At 37.1% G+C, this 16325-nt stretch overlaps 1 pseudogene; it reads right to left on the bottom strand.

The window, feature by feature from the left end:
• Positions 1-9614, bottom strand: part of LOC143546723 (F-box/LRR-repeat protein 12-like) — a 37130-nt pseudogene extending 27516 nt beyond the window's left edge.
• Between the last annotated feature and the right edge of the window lie 6711 nt (positions 9615-16325).

Here is a 16325-nt window from a genome sequence, read left to right as displayed (position 1 = left end):
TTGGTCACTGAGATATGTGGGATAAGCTGATGTAGTCGGGTTAACATGTCTGTAACCTCTCTTTGTCTGATAATTATGAACATTTGAAAATTTTGAAACAAAATAATTCGAATACCTAGGTTTCTGTTGGGAGTAGTAATAGGTACGATCAAACTGATCATAATATTGAGAACTGTTGTTATAATTTGTATTTTGAGAAAATGAGGTTTTCTTAGGTGGCACATATTTACTGGAAGTGCTTGGTTTTTCATTTTCAAAATTTGATTTCTGATTTCTCAAATTCTCAACATGATAATCAGTTGATGAGCAGCTAGGACCATTCTGTCCATCAACCTTAGCTTCAATTGTTTCATCAAAAACTATTTCACATTTTGAATCAGATGAAAAACATTCATTTTCATTACAAACATCTTTACAACTTTCATCACTAGAAGTTTCACAAAATACAGCTTTTGACCCTGACATTAAACTTTCTAACATTGATTCACACACTTTATTATAAACAGGATTGTTAATTGATTTTGTTAGACCCACACAAGACTCAAAATGGGGTTCTAACTCTCCATTTGGTTTACAACCCTGGTTAACCTTCCCACAATCACCATTGATTACATCACCTGCTTCACAAGACACATTGAAGTTAGATTTATCAAATGATTGAACTGGAGCAACAGTTTATGGTACTTTAGGAATAAATTTCACAGGTTTTGGCATTCTACCAACTCCATATGACATGTCTTCCTCGGGAGAAGTATTATAGCTAAAGTGGGGCATACTGGTGTAGTTATCATTAAGAGGTGGTGGTATGGAAGTGTAATCGTACCCAGCCCCGCTTTCACTTTAGTACTTCTCTGGGCTCCAATAAGATCATCCAATTTCTCAGATGATGCTTCAAATCTTTCAACTTGTTTTTCTTTTTCCCTTTTATCAGAAGCATCAAGTTTCAACTTTTTAATTTCATCTTTTAAATCATTAATTATGTTTTTATAATAATTAACGTCATGCTCCTTTTGAAAAATTTTAGTTTAAGATTTGCAACATCATCACGATGAGTTTGAATCTTTTCAACGTAAATCTTGTCAGACTTAACAATTCAACATTTAATTGTTGAAATTTTGCATTTTCTTTCAAAACTTCGTCCTGAAGATACCTATAATATGTAACCTTATTTACGCATGCTTGAGTGCAAAGATTGTGATTTACCTCATCGATGGGTGATGCATCAGAACTTACAGTTGAGGATGAAGAAGCTTCATTGTTGGAAGATAAAGCCATGCCAGCCATGTTGAGAGGATTGTTCAGCTCCTGAAATTGATCATCCCAATCCACAATCTGGACCTCTGTTTGAGAGACAAGGGCTCTAGAGGTTGAGCTTGAGTTTCCCTTGTGCGGATGACCTCCAATTCTTGGAGTTGAACCGCTTGACTTGTGTACTTCATGCTTCTTCCCGACTGACTTACTGTTCTCTTCATCGGTCACTTCAGTCACACGAATGTCGTTTACCGGTTTAGGAGGATTTCTGCACTCCCTTGCAAAATGACCCATCTCACTACAATTGTAGCATCGAAGCTTATCTTTATCAAACCCAATTCTCTTACGGTCAGAATCTTTGAAGCTGTCTTTTCCGTACGTCTTCATGAAGTTTATGCCTCTGTGAACTGCCATAGCCATCTGGTACTTGATATCCATCATCTCGAGGTTCTTTTGATTGATGTCCTTAAGATACCTAGTCTCAAATTTTGGTGGAAACAGGTTTCCTTTCATCAAATCTTCATGGCTTGAAAGGAATGCATGAACCAATGAGACATTTGAATCATTCAGCATTGGGAGAGCTTCACAATAACTTGAACTTCTACTTAGCTGAGGTTTTGAGGATGAGGTGATCCCATGGGTCTTCAATGCTTGTTCAACTACACTATCGACTTCCTTTTGAAATGAACTGGAAGCAGATGAAGCAGACTGATTCCCGGTTAAGATAAATGTTGTTTCTTGTGGAGCAATAGATGAGTACTTTGGAGTAGTCACTGGGTAAACATTTTGCTGAGTTTTGCTAATAAAAGCAGTTGGCATTGAAGATGCAGTACCCACTCCAGCTTGATTCAGAGAACTCAGATGATTGTTCTTTCTCATTTACTCGTCCATTTCAAATGACTTGATAGTGGAAATCAAATCAATGTTTGGCATGGCATTCAGATTAGTGGTTGTGTTGATTGTCACAATGTTGGTGCTCCAACTATACAGCAAAGAGTTCATTAACTTGTGATTGACCTCAGAGTTGGTGATGTTGACATTAGCCGCTCTGACTCTTACCATCAGCTTCTCAAACCTTTTTACCAAGTCCAACACAGCTTCACCTTGACGATGGTTGAAAATATTGAATTCTTCTTTCAATAGGGCTTTCTTGTTTTCCCTAATTTCAGCATTGCCCTCAACCTTCTCAACAAAGCATCCCACAAACCCTTGGCACTTCTGTGTTCACGTAGAGTCTCAGTAATCTCATTCGAAAGACAAACGGTTAATATGAGAAATGTTTTCTTGTCTTGTGCTAACAGGTCCCTATCATTTTGATCATAATTTTCAGGGGTCTTTAGTTGTTCCCCAGCTTGTGTAACAGTCACGGGAACATGAGGACCTTGTTCAAAACATCTCATTAACTCAGATTCAGTCAACGAGATATAGTTCATGAACCTCCATTTGAAGTCGACAAAGTTAACATCTAAGGTCATATACTTTGGAGGCTTTGTAGGTGTTCCCACTTGGTTTTTTAACAACAGATACCCCTTCAATAGTTCAGAATCAGTACTGGCCATTGTCTCAGCATTCTCAAACACCTAAAGTCCTTAAACAACTCAAATTCTCAACAAACAGGTTTTTCGCGCGAAACAGTCTCCACATGAAGCGAAAAAAATTCACCAAGCGAAGCGAAAAAGTTTAGGCCACGTGAAGCGAAAAGCTCTGATGCGAAGCGAAACAGTTTCAAACAAAGAGAAACTGTTTCATGCTAAGAGATACGCTCTAATGCGAAGCGAAATGCTATGATGCGAAGCGAAATGCTTGGCGATACGAAAAGCCAAGCGATGCGAAAAACCTATGCGAAGCGAAAAACTTTCTGATACGAAAAAATTTAGTTTTCTAGAAGAAATCTTTATTGGGATATGTCCACCTAATCTTATCAGTTTTGGTCAAAGGGTGGTACACTGATTTTCATGCCATGCGAAGCGAAATTTTTAACTTATCAATTTTAACAATTTTAAGAACCCGTAACACCAATTTTTAACGCTTTTAAGCCCAAACCTTTTAGATCTGGAATAAGTACACTTGTTGTTTTTCACCAAGAACACATTCTAAGACGTCAAATCTTTTTGTATTTTTCACCATGAACTTTGAAGTCGAATCTTTTTGTATTTTTCTTGTTTTACTTGTTTTTGTGAGTTTTCTTGTCAACAACACTTCTTTTCTATTCCCAAGATCAAAACCCAAGGTTGAGATCCAAAAACCCTCAACTAGTGAGCCGAAGCTCTGATACCAATTGTAGGTCCCGTGGAGGGTGGATCTAACAACTATCTCTGGATCAACCGAACTTAGTGCTTGCGGAAATCACACTAAGTCACCTAAGTGGTCTTGGATCTTGAGAATATTTACGTTCGGGTTTAGAGAGAGAGAGAGAAAAAAAAAACTAGAGTGAGTGTGTGAAAGTTTGATGATTTTATCAAAAGGTTCTTATTTCTCATGGCATGCTCCCTATTTATAGAGGAGCATGCATGAGAAGTTATATTATTTCCATGTGTCCAAAGGGGTTGATTACAATTTCCCTTGGGCCATTTCCCTTGGGTCAATTACTAACAAAAGTGAACATCTAGAGCCTAAATACATAAACGAACCAACACAAAGACTAAATACATAAAAAGGGACCTAACAAAAATTTCTTAGTCGATCAAAATCTTGATATCGCTAAATACCATCTATCGATAGTTCCTGCGTATTCCTTGTTTATTTCTGTTGCATGTAAGATGAAAGGGCTAGGTTGGGTGTTACATCCTAAATCGAGATCGATGGAGGATATACCCACACTGAAATCTTGTTTCTAACAGCAAGTCATTACATATCACGCTACCAATCCATCCAGATGAAATTAAACATTCTAGATCGATAAATTTTTAAAGTGCCAATACTGAAATCTATCTGAGAACATATACGGAAATCAAGAAAAAATTCAAAAAAAATGTATATATATGTCGTTAAATGTAATACTAAAAAGAATCTACTACAAAATTATCGACATTAAGGGTTGATCGTGTGGTTAATCCAGATCATTCCTTTTAAGTTAAATGTGGGTTAGTTAAATTTGAGTTGTTTAATAATACGTAACCTTCTCCATGTATGCATATATGTGGTATGATTGTATCCATCAAATTGTGCGATTTCAATTAATAAAATTTCCTATTCGATCAGAATCTTGATATCGTTAAATACGAGCTATCGATAGTTCCTGCGTATTCCTTGTTTATTTGTGTTACACGTAAGATTAAATGGCTAGGTTGGGCGGTAAATCCTAAATCAAGATCGATGGAGAATACACCCACACTGAAATCTGTTTTTTAAAAGCAACTCATTACATATCATGCTACCAATCCATCCAGATGAAATTAAACATTCTGGATCGATAAATTTTTAAAGTGCCAATACTGAAATCGATCTAAGAACAAGTACGGAAATCAAGTAAAAATTAAAAAAAATGTATATATATATTAATGATACATGGACCCATCGACAGTGAAAGACGCACATGCTTCGATTTTGATACCTTTTTGAGACATCAATTGACGCGGAAAGTTGCTTCTTAGACTCCTCGTAAGTGAGGGTTTGTGATTAAGATTGGATATTTTACTTTTAATCCCAGGAATCAAGAATATTATGTGGAACATTTTAGAGAGTAAATTAAGTGACGTTCTTAACTATTCATTATGCAATTTATATACTGTTTTGTTAACAAGATATTTCTAATTCCTAATTAAGTGTTATTTAGATTAAAAGACATAGTTTTCCTGAACGGATAGGCCATGTTTTTTAATTAGTTAAATATCAATTTTTCTTTTTATAAATAGCATTTTGATTACTAAAGACGGCCAGGTCAGAGCTAGAGGGTAAATGTTCCTCGCAAGCTGGTCTTAATCATTTACTGTAACTTTTGTTGATACGTTCCTAATGATGATACTGATGATTGACAGCAAAATGGGTTGTTGATGCTGTTACGTTCTTATTTAAGGCTCACTTTATTCTAGATTAAAGGGGGAGATTATATGTTAAGAAACTTTTAATCAGGAGGGGATATCGATGACATTACAAATTTTGAATTCAGTTATCAGATTATTATTACTATTATTATTATTATTATTAATCATAATGTTTTTATAAGGCTAATTAGTTGGTGATTAGCCATAGTTACAACTTTTTTATTTCCAGCATCTCTGAATCCGAACAAAAACTACATGCATTTATCAAACATAGTAAGTAATTAGTAATTCAACCACAAGACAAATGAATAAAGCATGCATTATAACACAACAAAACATTCAATATAACACAACAAAACATTCAAAACCTATTACTTGCTCGCATTAATATAAAGAACAAACAAAGTCTACATATAAAGTAACATAAAGACGTCTGTCTTGTAATTTCTTTGCCCCCCTTCCTGAACACTTGATCTTCCTACATATCCTTTGGGGGGGGGGGGGGGGGGGGTTATTTTAAATGCCCAACTGGGGAGAGAACTCTCCATACAACGCTTCATCTTAATCTCCACATTGCACTTTGTATCTTAAAAATTTGGATCCCAGATAGAGTGATTAACGGGCAGTCTCCCAAGTATATCACAGATAGGTGTTTGCAACCCCTATCGAGGGCTAGTTCCTCTGTCGCATAGCCTTAAGCATCTATTCACATGGATTCTCTCCAAACTTTGACAATTCAATCCAATTGACTCCCATCCAGAGATCAAAATCTGTACAAATTCTAATGTAACGCCCGTTAATTCTGATTTCAAGAATTAAAGCTTGTAGAGTATGTATAATTCTCGGAATTTATCCGACGTTTCTCGGAAGCCTTTGCATCATCTCGGTACGTTAAACCATTTAATTTTCCTTCCATTTTGCCTTACACTTCAATTTGGAGGGACTTGGATGTAACTTTGTTTTTATATCATAAAACAAAACAAACCCTAACCCTAACTCCTACCAGCTGCGATCGGCCGAAGAACAGCCTCCCCTGGCGATTTTCTTCTGTGCAGCCATGTTTCAACCGTAAAAACTTCAATTCAAGGTCGATTTTTTGATTCCCCATGTCTTTTACCCCTTAATTGATCATATTAACGCGCTTATTGGTCGTTAAGATTGAGTTTTGATGATAACAGTTTGCTGACAGATTTGTATACGTTTATTGTAGGGTCTGTAACGCGATCTTAATCCATTGTTTTTGATCGATTCTTGATTCCATAACGTTCTACTTTGAGTTTAGTTTCCAGAAAGGTATAATACGTAATTTTTGGACGAGATTTGAATGATTTTTATGAATTTATAAAATCGAGTGTCAAAGCTGATGCGGGATGACGGATTCTGGTCTGTCTTCCCAACGTCATAACCTTTTTTCGACAGGTCCAAATTGGTTGGTTCAATTTCTGGAAGTTAGTATTTTGAGTTAGGAACCAAACCCAATTGGAATCGTTTAATTTGGTTTGGTAATGAATTTTATAAAAATAAAACCATTTTGTTGCGCACTGAAATAGCTGCACGTACCTTGCTGTGTTGGAGGAATTTTTATAATTTTTTTGTCCAATAGAAAAATATAATAAAAATATTTTTATAAACCTAAGACATTTATTAAGTCTGGTTAAAATTTAATAATTTATTTCAAAGGGTATCCTATGTAATTAAATGCAACTTCGCATGCTAAAATCTACACGTTTTACTCGTTATTAATCGATAAGTTCGTTTTAGGCTTAACCGGTGGATTTGGTTAGTTGAAAGGTTTTTGGGGCTGAGATAAAGTAATTGGGCATGGGCCAAACGTGTTGGGCCTGGACCAAAGTGTTGGGCTTGAACTGCCCATTAGGCAAGAGTGTTCTTACGGTCTAGTTTAGTAACGCGTTGTGTACTATTTACAGGCCCTTACTTGTGAGTGTGCACTTAGGGGTTTCCTAGCTCGTTGCAGGTGTTCAATTGATTTCAGGTGAGTTCATGATGCCCTTTTTACTCTTTTTACGATTTGGGCTAGCATACACACCGAAATCCAATTTTATACGATTTTACCCGTTACAACTGTTTGAATGGTATTACATGGTCTCACTCGTGATTGTGCATTTTGAAAGTTATATTTGAATTATTTTACATGCTTTAGGATATTTTAGACTTGTTTATGGTCTTGTATCCTTTAAGGTTACATACATTTTAGATGGTCTAGACTCGAGGATGTTAATAGACTTGGTAGAAATTGAATACGAGTAGACCTATTTACTTGGTTCATGTTGGGATGTTTATATATATGTATATATATATATGTATATATATATATGTATGTATGTATGGAGGTATGAGTATGTGTTACCTTATAGCCTACGGTTGTACGATGATAGTTAGTTCCTCGTGACTAAGAATGATGTGAGTAGGCTTATTGATGTGTGTGTGCATAGTGATCACGTCTAGGTCAAATATATTACTCGGGTTTTCAAATCCCGTGGTGGAGAGGCCCGTGTCGCGTGATCATCATTCTAGCGGGTCAAATATATTACTCGGGTTTTAAAATCCCGTGGTGAAGAGGCCCGTTGAATGTTGAATGTTGAGCCGTGATCGGGTCAAATATATTACTTGGGATGTACCCGTGGTGGAGAGGCCCGTATCACGTGCTTGGATGTGTAAGCTGTGACCGAGTCAAATATATTACTCGGGTTTGACCCGTGGTGGAGAGGCTCGTGTCACATGCTTAGGTCTAACCGCGTCCGGGTCAAATATATTACTCGGGTTTTAAAATCCAGTGGTGAAGAGGCCCGTTGAATGTTGAATGTTGAATGTTGAATGTTGAGCCGTGATCGGGTCAAATATATTACTCGGGATGTACCCGTGGTGGAGAGGCCCGTATCACTTGCTTGGATGTGTAAGCTGTGACCGTGTCAAATATATTACTCGGGATTGACCCGTGATGGAGAGGCTCGTGTCACATGCTTAGGTCTTACCGCGTCCGGGTCACATATATTACTCGAGTCTCGACTCGTGGTGGAGAGGCCCGTGTACGCGTGTTCGACGATGAATGTATTATTTGGTGAGCTATGTTAATTATTTTATTATTATCCTCTCTATTGTTTAGAACTATAATTTTGAGATAAAGTATTAAATATTGTTTATGAAAACTTAAACTCACTCAGCTCAAGCTAACTTTGTGTGTATGTTAGTTTGACTTTCAGGTTAAGGATTGAAGGTTACTGCTTGGACGTGCTGGAGACTACTCGGAAGGTTGAAGCCATTTATGGTCAAGGATTTCAAATAGAGCGGATATTTTATTTACATTCGATTTTGGACACTTGTACTCGTGTTTGGGACTTTTAATACTTAAACTTTTTCCACTGTTATTCACTTTGAATTGGTTTTAAATACAAAGAATGGTTTGGTTTTAAATTTTTGTGAAATTGTGGATGTGATTACCAACTGTAGGATTCCCAGGATTCGGGATCTTACATCTAAGTTCCAGTCTTGAAGCAATGGACATCCTTTTGAGATGTGTATGATAGCATCATCCCTAACAAAACTGCACCCCCAGAGATTAAGTATTTTAAGATTTGCAGCAAGTCCTGAACTAATGGACGCGAAAGCACGTCCCTTGATGCTAATTGGCCACCCACAAAAAAGATTTAAATATTCGAGCCCCCCTCCACATACAACATCAGCTAAACCCGTAAAAATTGAACAATCATCGGCCTCTAAAAAAGCCAAGGAGGAATAACACCCTTTAAAGCCTTCACCAATGATATTTTTACATCTTGTTATTCTAAGTGCTCTAAGTTGACGGCAATTGTGGGTGAGAGATTGAATTCCATGGTCAGTTATTTTATCACACCAAACAAGACTCACTTCTTTCAAAGATTTGCATGACTTTGTTAAGATTTCTAATCCACTGTCCACAATAGAACTAAATGAAATATAGATAAACGACAAAGATGGACAGCCAGAGGCAATTGAAGAAAATCCTACATTGGTGATTTTAGGACAAGAATCAAGACTCAAAGAATGCAATTTAACTCCATACTTTTGCAAAAGAACTAAACCTGAATCATTGACATTGTCGCACCCGGACAGGTACAATGACTCTAATTGCCTAAAACGGTTAAGAAATTTATCAACTGTAAGGGAATCGATTTCACTATAGAAGTTTCCTAACCATGGTAAGAATTCAATTTCCAAGTGCTTAAGACTTGAATTTTGAATATCAAGAAAACGATGACAAGTTAGACTAAGAGATTCCCGGTCAAGATTAGAGTCTATTTTTTTGAAGATCAAATACAGAAGTTCATCAGGGAGGTTTGTAAAACATGAGTGTTTTTTTCTAGATCGAGAACCTATACCCATTTCTATATTTAGCTGGAAGTTTTTCGTATCTTGGTTTGAATCTATATCGACATATGTGTACAGAACATGGCACTCGTGCAAAAGAATGTCCCAGATAAGCGTCAGCAAAAGATACCTCTTAGCCTTTAGATGGACAAAAGTAAATAACTAACCAAGTTAAAACCCCTTTTGAATGGATTTATGACATTTAGAACCTAATGCATAAATTAAAACCTAAAGATGCTAAACTGAATGTATCCACGTGATCTGTTACAACAAACAAGAGGATGCATTAGATAATAATTAGCAATAAAATTCACATTGAAATATAAATTTTCTCGGATATTATAAAAATCAACCCTACTACTAGAGAAGAAATCCAGCACATACACTGATGCATATAACTTCCTATTTTCTCTGACTATCATGTATGTTTTATCTTCAATATGCTAAAACCCTATGAAATTTTGCAAATACTGAAGAGTCAAATTAGCAAATTTATGAAAGCGAAACTGATGGAAACGAGATAGGAAAATTAAGATATAGAGCCACCTTCGAGACGGGCTAAATCTTCAAAGCACAATACAATTAAATAGAAAATTAAAACATCGATATTAGCAAAAAGAAAAGCATGAACAAATAATACTACCGATAGCTAGCGGCATCTGGGCTCAACAGCCCCACTACGTTTTCTCCTACGAATTTTCTTGGTCAATTGGGCTTAGGTGGGAAGTGAGAGCAGGAATAAAACCCATAGTCACCCAAATGATTCAACTAATTCGCCGTTCGGTGCTTATCCTTATCGAGCAGCTTTATAACAATGTATGTTATGGATCACGCTACGTGCATACAAACAATTCTGTAAGTGCAGCACTAATTCACCCACAAGAAACTAGACATTCCAGATCGATTTTAAAAGAACAATTACTGAAATCGATTTGAGAAAGTGAACCAGAATAAAATGAAAGAAGCACCTGATTCGATTTTGATTTCTTTTAGAGACATCAATCCACCCCAGAAAATAATTAAGTTGCTTCTCAGACGCCTCGGGAATTAGGGCTTGTAATATTGGAAACAGGCAACAAGAAAATGAAAATCACAACACTTTTAAACCCTGGACGCAATTCTACGAGATCAATATAATGAATTTGTACATTGTGCATTAGAAATAAAAAAGCTAATGGGAGAGAGAAAATTTGACGGTTACAAGTGTATTATGAGGTTCTTCTATTCTAACGTTTTTTAGTTCTCTTTTGAACACCTCTCATTATGTGGTAGATATTTAGACTGTCTTTAACTGGTGGTATATTCTAGTAAGTAAAATCAGTGAAGTTACAACCAAACAAAAGCCTTGTTGTCTAGTGACACTAAGATCGAATCTAGTAGTGGACAATGATGTAAACTTGTGAGTAGAATTAGAGATGTGTTATCGTCAGTGGTGGAACCAGAAAATTTTAGTTGAGGGGTCGTAATATAAATGTTTTGGATTTGTAATTCAATAGCGTACACCAATAACCTTTTTTATTTTTACCACTAGCCGGTAACTGGGATCTTCGAGGCCCCATAGCATGAAACCTTTATGGAAATGCTTTGTTTTAAACACTTACATAGAATTACCTCATTTTCAACACTTGCATCAGTGCCCTCTCTAAGTTAGATCATGTATATTAATTGTCTCATTGATCTTGTAAATTAAATACAATAAAATATAACCAAATAACAAGATTCCCAGTTCCTACGGTTATTAAAACAATAAATACAAATTTAAAAGTCAAAACTAAAAACAATAGTCGTACTTACTTCATACTTTTGATTTGAGACTTTAAAGGCCACCAAAGAAAAATAAATGAAAAGAAACACTAGTTACACAAGCCAAACGAGAACGGCTTCTGTGATTTACTGATTTTGCTTACGCTAGGATAAAAGTGAAAAAGAACAAACTATTAACATAATATTGGGTCTGAATTTGGGCTTATTAAAATAAACAAACTAGTCCATTTAAAAGACCCATAGTGTTAAAAAAACCCAATTTAGTATTATTAGGTTAACAGAAGCAGCACACTATCACGCCATTTTGTCGTCTTCACTCTATTCACAGTTTTTCCAGACAACTCGAGACTGCCGCTTGAACACCCGCATGCCGAAAAATTTTCAAACACAACATCTCTACTTTTTCTTTTTAACTTTAAGTTCTCACTCTGTGAAGATGTTGGAGAAGGTCAAGCCATATAAATTCTTCTTTTACCCTCACTCCGATCAACAATAAATTTGGCCAGCCGGAGGGTCAAACCCTCCCTTAAATCCGCCGATGGTTAGCGTTTATAAAAACTCACTTACCAACATGACATATATAGGTTAAAAAGGGGATCATTGGTATTTTAATAACCAAAAGAACTATTCTTTATGCAACTTTTTTTTTTTGTTAACAAGATATTTTCTAATTCTTAAATAAGTTATTGGTAAAGAAGACACAATTAATTACTTGGTATGCATCGGTCACGCGTTTCAATTAGTTAAATATTAATTATACTTTTTTTATAAAAATACAAACACAAATGATGTCAATGATTACTAATGACGACTCGGGTCAGAGGTAGGAGGTTCATGTTGATCACAAGTTGTTGTTTATCATTTACAATAACTCAATTTTGCTGATGAAGAGTTATTGTTGTTAGGTTCTAAATGAAGGCTCATTTTCAGCTGCAGCAAATAGATTACATGGAAAATAGTCAGACACGGTAAAATTATAAAAGCATACCAACCAAATTTTGGTAATCTAAATTCCAAAGATTTTTATAGTACCATTACTATTATAACTATACTTTGAGCCTTTCGGTCCTCAACTGGACGTCCTGGTGTGGTTGATGTGTGTGCCACACAACCAAATCGTTGGGGTTTAAAATGATACTTGGTGCAGGTAATATGTGGGTGGTGTAATGCTAAAAGATTCAAGTGTAAGGCCAAAATGTGACTTGCGATATCAAAGTACGAAACCGGTTATATATTTATGGTCAAGATAATATTTAATGTCGGCGAGCACAAACGAACACGAAACGAGAACTTCGACACGCGTTTAAGTTTAACGGGAAAGCTTCTAGATTATGTTTTATTTGGCTATATATAGGCATTTGTTGTCATATGTATGTGTGCGTTTTCCATGGTGTAAGTCATCCACCCAAGGGGAGCTCACCTTGGGTGGGTCGGTTCGTTTATCATATATTAAATCTTTCAACCGATAACGAGATCGTTCATTTAATTTATCGCTTTATATATTTATGTTTGGTAGTTTGATTTACCGCACCCGTCTCGAGCACTTATCAAGAACAAAGCCGTTCGTTGTCGGATCCGGTTTCGGGACCTACAATTGGTAATAGAGCGGCTCGAATCTTATGATTCACCTTTGTTCTTGATATTCGGGTTCTATTTCCGCTATTACCCGAACCGAGATGTTAATTCCGTTGAAGTTTCGAAAATAAAGTTAAAAGTTTGGAAATAAAGTTTGAAGATCCGAGAAAATAAAGGTGTTTGAAGTTCGTCTCGGGTTTCTAAATCTCGGTTCAGCTTTGAGTGGTTCATTTTAGTTGTTTTGTGAAGTTTTATGAAGATTCGATACTGATAAAAGTCAGATCTATTGGTTATGCTTTAAAATCAACAAGAAAAAGGGGTGTTCGATGATGGGTATTAACCGGAGAACAATTTTTCCGGCCAGAAAGGTTGCCAGCGGTGCTAGGTCATCGGTGGTTGGTGACGATGACAGTGTTTGATGGAGACTGATGGGCTAGTTATTCCGGTGAATTGAAACGAAGGGGTTTCGGTTTATCAGGTGATTTGTGAAGATGCGAGACACGGTTTGACAAAGTTTTGAGATCACAAGTCAAGGGGGTGATTGTAAGGCCAAAAATGTGACTTGTGATATCAAAGTACGAAACCTATTATCTATTCACGGTCAAGATAATAATTATTGTCGGCAAGAAATCCGGACACAAGACGAGAACTTCGACACGGGTTTAACTTCAACGAGAGAATGCTTCTAGTTATGTGTTAGCCTATAAATAGGAACTTTGTCTTTATTTATGTGTGTGTTTTGAATGGTGTAAACAACCACCCAAGGGGAGCTCACCTTGGGTGGGATCGGTTTGTTTTAATATTATGAATCTTTTGTTACCGGTTACGGAGTCGTTCAATATTATCTTTATATATTCGGTCGATCGTTTGTTTATACCGCACCCGTCTCGAGCGTTTATCAAGAACAAAGCCGTTCGTTGTCGGATCCGGTTTCGGGACCCACAATTGGTATTAGAGCGGGGTCGAATCTTATGATTCACCTTTGTTCTTGATATTCGGGTTCTATTTCCGCTATTACCCGAACCGAGACGTTAAAACCCGTTGAAGTTAGAAAATAAGGTTTCTAGATCTAGAAACAAAGTTGGAAATAAAGTGTGAAGATTTCGGGAAATAAAGATGTTCGAAGTTCGTCACGTGTTCGTAGATCCAGATTCAGTGCTGATTTGAGGTTTGTTTTAGGATTTTTGTGAAGTTTTTTTGGGTTTTTGATGATGAACTCTCGGTACTCGTATGTTTTGTGGTTGTCAACTGTGAAATCTGTTTATTCATTAAGTTATGCTTTTATTTCTCTGGATCTATGAGATAAAAGGCGTTTTTATGACAAACCCATGAGTGACGGTCAGGAAGGAGAGAAGACCGGAAGGCCAGCCACCACCTCCGGTGGCGGCGGCGTGACATCCGGTGGTCAGTGAGGTAGGTTGGAAGAGATGGTTGTAGGAAGAATGGTGTGGTGGCGCTTAGTGACGATGGAAAGGGATGGCGGCGTCTGTAGGTTGGCTGGTCGGAGGACAGTTTCCGGCAATGGTGGGCCGGTAAATGTTAGATCAGTGCAGCGGCGATCGGAACACTTGCTTAAGGCAGCTTTGATATGTGGAAGAAGGCGGAGACGGCTCTAATGGCCTGGCTGCGGCGTTGTGGTTGCCGGAAACGGCTGCCGGAAAACGTCTTTCCGGCAAGTGCGGCACCGGTGACTATTTTTCTGGCAAGATATCTGCAGCAACTGATCTGTAATGAGGCTTCTAGGGTTTGTGACATATATATCTTAGGCTTTACTAGTGTTGACATGTGCTGAATATTAAATATGGGTTGATAATTTTCTTTTGGGCCTGATCAAAACTAATATGGGCTGAGGCTATGTGGGCTGCATTTCATTAAATTCCACCATAGGCTGCTATTTTTAATTATCTTTGGGCTGTTTAGAAGTCGTTTATTTTTCGAGTTGACCAAATTGAAGAAAGTCAAAATTTGTTCGGGTTTCGTCTTGTTTAACCGTGTTCAAAGCTTGTTATTTCTAAGGCATTCGAGAAGTTGTATCCAAAAGGTGAACTTCAAACGAAATAATAAGTTTTGTTCATTTGATCGATGAAGCCGGTAATTCAAGATTGATTTGTGGAAATTCAAGCTCATCTCATGCCTATATACAAGCGAGAACTACTTCAACATTAAATATAGGTGGGTCATACCTTGAGGGGGTGAATTGAAACGAAGAGGCTTCGATTTATCGGGTGACTTGTGAAGATGCGAGACACGGTTTGACAAAGTTTTGATATCACAACTCAAGGGGATGGTTGTAAGGCCAAAATGTGACTTGCGATATCAAAGTACGAAACCGGTTATATATTTATGGTCAAGATAATATTTAATGTCGGCGAGCACAACCGAACACGAAACAAGAACTTCGACACACGTTTAAGTTTAACGGGAAAGTGATGTGTCTCTAATAACCCTATAATAATGACTTTCACTAAGCTTTAATATTAAAATGAAAATCCTAAAACCACACACAACCGGCAAGTGTACCGATCCCAAGTAGTATAGACCTAGGAAGTCCGAGTATCGAACACGTGGACACGTAAGACGCTAACGATTACTGACCCTAGACAAGACCTACTTTAGAATAATATTATATTGATTTTTGATTTCTTTTAACTTAACTGAACTAACTGGACTAACTAACAAAACTTACCAAAAATAGAAAACTTAACGACAAACTAACTGTGTTAACTTAGGATGGAGAAAAACGTCTATCTAGGTCTGAATCAAATTGTAGGCCTGAATCAAATTGTAGGCCTGACAAGCTAATGGATTGAATGACTTCAAGACACCGGTCCCTAAAGATGACACGACTAAGGATCGCTCGGGCTCACTGGATCACCTCTCGGTCTCACTCAACAAGCCTAAACTACTCAAAATCGGCTAAAACGACCAAACCGGGAAACAATTGCTAACATGTTCTAATGAAGGATCACCTCTCGATCTCACCAACACTCGACCCTAATGGAAATGAATACTACACAACCAAGGATAGAGGAACAATTCAACTTAAACCAAAATAGATCAACTAGTCGCTCAAAACACCTAAACCTGACAAGAAACAAACTCCCTCTCGCGCAATCCTTATTCTAGCATGTAAAGGCAATGAGACAACCCTAACTTCTTATCACCTCTCGGTCTCTAAGAAGGTGCCTAACCACTATACTTTAACCAAATAATCATGCAACAAAACCCTACGGTTGTTCCTATCGCAAACAAACCCTAAACACCAAGTCTAGAATCAAACAATGCACCGATCAATCAATACAAAACTAATCAATCAACGCACGGGGTTTATGCAATGAATCACCAAAATTTCCAGCCCTTAAACACAACCTATTTCATGTCTAAATC

The sequence above is a fragment of the Bidens hawaiensis genome, unplaced genomic scaffold, assembly GCF_021521415.1.
Source record: "Bidens hawaiensis isolate Kalapana, Puna unplaced genomic scaffold, B.hawaiensis_p1.1 tig00014461_1, whole genome shotgun sequence".
NCBI classification, from domain to species: domain Eukaryota; kingdom Viridiplantae; phylum Streptophyta; class Magnoliopsida; order Asterales; family Asteraceae; genus Bidens; species Bidens hawaiensis.
This window is presented reverse-complemented; position numbering and strand designations above follow the sequence as displayed.